Source organism: Anabrus simplex, chromosome 6 (assembly GCF_040414725.1).
Source record: "Anabrus simplex isolate iqAnaSimp1 chromosome 6, ASM4041472v1, whole genome shotgun sequence".
NCBI lineage: Eukaryota > Metazoa > Arthropoda > Insecta > Orthoptera > Tettigoniidae > Anabrus > Anabrus simplex.
The window spans coordinates 247,866,989-247,872,451 of NC_090270.1; positions in this window are offsets into that span (position 1 = coordinate 247,866,989).

Genomic DNA, 5,463 nt, shown 5'->3' on the forward strand with positions numbered 1-5,463 from the left:
ACAACATCCTTCACCCGCTCTAAAATGATCCTTGAAAGCACCTTACTTGGTACCGAAAACAATGTAATTCCCCTCTAATTATCACACTTAGTAATATCCCCTTTCTTTGGTATCTTAACAATCAGGCTTCCCTTCCATTCATCTGGTAGCTTTTCTTCATTCCTGATCCTTTCCAACAGGGGTGCAGTAATTTTGCCGAGATTCCAATATCTGCTTAAAGTATTTCTGGCGCGATATTATCCGTACCTTGTGCTTTTCAAGTTCTTATCTGTGTCATGGCCTTCTATATTTCTTAACAGATTAGAGGAGGTCACTATCTACTGGTTCCATTTGTTGGTTACCATTCTGTTCTGTATCTCTATTGAGCAAATCTGAGAAATATTCCTTCCATCTATGTAGCTGTTCTTCCCGGGTGGTCAGTAGTCACCTTTTTTGTTTTAATGGGCTTATTCCTGATAAATCCTCTCCTTGATAGTTTCTTTGTGATACTATACAATTCCTTATCATCTCCCCTTTCTGATGCCTTTTCTGCCATTCGTGGTTGCTCATCTACCCACTGTATATGATCTTTTCTTACGCTTCTCTTCACACTCTTATCAGCTTCCACATATTCCTTTTGTGCTGCAGAATTCTGTTGTCTTGATTTACACATATTAATCTTTGCCTTAACTAGCTTTCTAGCCTCTATTTTTTCCAAGTACCATCGGACATACATTCCTTTTTGAGATAATTGTGAAATCCAAGCACTTTCTCGCTAACTTCTAAATATGTGTCCCTGACTTTCTTCCATGATAATTCAACATCCATCATAAGTTCTGGTTCAACAGCAAGAACTTCAAAGCAGTTTCTTAATTCTATCTGGAATTATTTTCTTTTACTTTCACTTTGCAATTTACCTGAATCAAATTTCTTGTTTCGCCTTTCAAATTTTATTCCACTCGCCACAATTTTCATTCTAAACTCTGCAACTACCAGGTGAAGATCACTTCCAATATCGGCCCCTCTTTTATTTCTAACATCAGCCATTGATCTTCTAAACATTCTAATTATGGCGATGTGGTCCATCTGGTTTTCTGTAACTTGATCTGGGGACACCGATGTAATCTTATGGCATCGTTTATGAGGGAATAAAGTGCCACCCACTACCAAATCATGGCTAGCACAGAAATCAATGAAGAGCTCCCCATTTTCGTTACAGTCACCAATTCCATGCACTCCCATAATTTGTCCCAGTCCATCATTGATAGAACCAACCTCTGCATTTAAATCCCCCATTACAATAATAATATCCCTCTTTCCCACTCTCTTAATAGTTTCATTTAGCTGGGAGTAGAATTCTTCCTCATTTTCAATCTCTGACATTTCTGTGAGAGCATAACACAGGATCACAGTCACTTTGCGAACCCGGGACTTGAATTGAGCTGTCATCAGTCTTTCTCAGATGGGTTTCCAATCAAGGAGGCTCCTCTTTGCACTTTCATTCAACAGCAATCCTACACCTTCTCTATGTTCTGCATCCTCCTCCATTTGCCCAGAATACAGGAATGTGCACCTATTAAGAGACTGTATTTCTCCGAAGTCTGGCCACCGTACTCCACTTAATCCAAGGATATCCAGCCTGTATTCCCCCATCACTTTAGCAACTTGCTTCAATTTACTGCTCTCTCTCAGTGTTCTGACATGCCAAAAACCTATTCTCGTTTTCCGTTTCATGCCAAAAGTCGTCGACTTATTTTCCATCCGGTTGTGTTTCACTTCGGTTTCTTTAATAGTTTATATTTAAGGCTGTGCGAGTTATTAGCTCATAGGAACCAGGGCTTGGTGGTTGGACTGCGACCTAAGCCTCCAAGACTGCTGGTTTCTAGGGGTTGCCTTCCTTAGACTTTGAAGATCCCTCTTCACCACAAGGCAGTGGTTTCCCTTGTTTCATTAAACTCGACGGGAAGAGGATTGCCTCGTCTGCCATATTTGCCGTTCCAAAAATCTATTTTTCCGCCGCATCTGCCATTGAGGACTTCACCAGAGCCCCGTTAGCCGTCACTTTTCAGGGTTCCTGTAGGGCCTTCACAGTTACCGTAGCGGTCATGGGGCACACACAGTCCCCGCTGTACATCACCCCTGCAGGCAAACCCTTACTTCATGCCGTTGCCCACCACCCACGAAGTGGACCAGTTGTTGGAATTATGAGAAGCTCTTCCTTGTGTACGTACATAAATGATATTGTTAGTAATTTACACTGTAGGTCAGTGCTCTATGCAGATGATATTACTATCACAACAAGCAATAGAGACTTAAATATGTTGAGGAGGAAAGGATAGAAATGCTACACAAATCATCCTCTTGTCTGCAGGCAACTTATTCTAAATAACAAAAAGACAGAAGTGATCTTCTTCCATTTAATTAATTCAGGTCTGGGCAGTAATGATCAAAATTCTATCACATTATTGGGATTGTATCTGGATTGTAAATCTGGAACACACACAGGAAAAAGTTATGTACAAAACTGGCTTGAGTGATATTTTTGCTTCGCAGACTCAAAGGATGAGTTAGTAGTAGCCAGATGATGAATGCATGCTATGCCTTCTTTCACTCACACTTATCATATGGTACCGTGTTACGGGGTAAGTCATCAGGGGCTCAAGATGTGTTCAAGTGGCAAAACAAGGCAATAAGATGTATTAAAGGTAAGGCCAGTACGGAGTCATGTAGACCTATGTTCCAAGACCTTGCAATTATGACTCGTCCCTCATTATACATTTATCATAATATACTCAATACTGTACTAAAGAAAATCTCATCGACTTAACAACTCGCAGAAATGTACACTCATATGGCACAACATATAAGAACGCTTTAGATTTACCACATGTTAGGCTGAGGAAAACACAAGAAAACTATAGATATAATGGCATTAAATTATTCAACAAACTATCTGCCAATGTAAAGGATATGCCCCTATGTAACTTCAAAATAGCCCTTAAAATTGGTTGACATCAAAAAGCTTCCACTCAGTATCTTAATTTGAAGGAAAAATAGCACTGTTCCAAGGTGGTTAATAAACGCCAAAGCCATCCTAACCCATTGGAAAATTAGTAGTTATTTATCACTCTTTTACACCAAGAGTGTTATGTTTATCTTAACCCTTGTGTATAGAGTTGTATTTATTTAATGTGCTTAATGAGATACCTGGAGTATTGTGTAACTATGTACCTATGACTCTGTCCATTGCAACGACAATAAAATTCTATTTTATTCAATTCAATTCCATTCTATTCTATTCTATTCTATTCTATTCTATTCTATTCTATGATTACACAACAATCAAAAAAACGAACCATACACAGACAACACTGGGATAACCTGTCTCGCCGTGCTGAACACGCGGTCAGATTAAAAAACAAAATTCGATCAATAACACTTCAAAATCATCAAAACTACATCACACACACACACACACACACACACGCACGCATGTTGCACTGATATTATTTACAAAATTTACAAATGGATCCTAGGGTTTTATCATTATTTCGTGACTATTATCACAAAATACGATCGAATGGATTAAACAGATGAACATTAAATCAAATATATATATAACAAGTTAAGTGGCTTGTGATCAAATTGGAATGGTCACTTCTGTGAACATTATGTCGGCATTACAACGACGATGTATTCAAAATTCCCATATTTTAGTCAGAAGATTTGGCAGAATAATAATAATCACGCACATCGCTGGGGTTGAAATTAATGTCATCGGACACGTGGTCAATGAGCACCGATAAATTATTATTATCCCTAAACAGCGTGAAATATAACTCAACACGTGCTCCACATCTTCTCTCGGAAGGCACGGTAACCCATGATATGTGGTTCCGATAATTCAAAACATAACCCGCGGGACTACCATATTCCATGCAAATTATGCAATACCGGTAATAGAGCACACATTAATATTCCACAAGAAACATTCCACTATAATTTACCACTCATTACCATTAAATTCTTATTTATTCCGGTCTCAAAATATATTATTATTATTATTATTATTATTATTATTATTATTATTATTATTATTATTATTATTATTATTATTATTAGAGATTTTGAAATCTACAGTCAGTCTCTGAATTAATCAGCGAATTAGATGACTCAGTCCTGCATAATCGTAGAATAATGCATTAGATGAAGTAGTATCAAAATTTACTATGTGAGACACAACCCAAACCTTGTCCCACAATGTTTCACAAATCTTAAATCATTATTAAGTTCTCATTTATACGAGAGATCAGTTATTATTAAATAAGTGCACAAAGGTTGAACTATTCTCGGAAGACAAGCTACAACAAATCTACACTTATAGATCCCAACTCACATTCATTCATTTCCAAAACCACCTTAACCAGGTGAGATGAAAGATGAAAAATATCGCTAAGTTACGCAAATCTAGCAAAAAATTTCAACTAAATGAAGAAGATCGTTTAATTTTCTACACAGATGGACAGAAAAGTATCATAAAAGTATACTCAATTTTTATGGTGGAACTCGACACACGGGACAGTCTGTTATGGCCCCATATTGAAGTTCGTCCGTCACGTGCTCACTCCTCTGCTAGAGATGCCCAAATTTTAGCAGCACATGGTGACGGCAAAGTCCAAATCCATCGTTGAATGGAATACTCGTCTTGCCAGCAGGGTTGACATCGTGAAGTAGATGTTGGTCTTGTGTTGGTTGCGATCTTCTTTTTTCTTCTAATAACGTATGCTGAAACTGACATTAAAGATTTTAGTTCAAGTCCGTGATATACCAGGCTGAATTATTTAACTCCGGATGAAACTTAACTTGTGTTGTGGGCTCTCGTCGAATCGAAGCAATAAGGGGTTGATTAATGAAATTCCTGAGGTTATATGGCGTTTCACTTGGAGCTGTGGCACTAATTATATTATTACTATTATTGGTTAGTAAATGCGTTCCGTAATTCCGTAATTCTGAATCCATGTCAGCGCTACCCTTTCCTGGTCTATACACTCCAAAGATATCAAGATGCATATTATATTTAGAAATGAGCCTTAAACCTAGAATTTCATGATTGTCATCTTTAACTTTTTGTAGCTTACAAATTCTTCTTTCACCAGAATGAATACCTCCTACCACTATTCCTATCCTATCTCTACGATACACACTCCAGTTCCGTGAGAAAATTTCTGCATCCATTATATCATTTCTCGACTATGATTCAACTCCTATTACAATATCTAGTGAGTATATATCTATTAAATTACTCAATTCTATTCCTTTCTTTACAATACTTCTACAGTTCAACACTAACAATTTTATGTCATCCCTACTCGATTTCCAGTTCCCTGTTCCCTTACCACCGCTCCCTAGGCCATCCCGTTTCCCTCAATGTACCTCCCTATTACCCTTCCAAACAAATTTCCTAACTTATACGTACCACTGCGG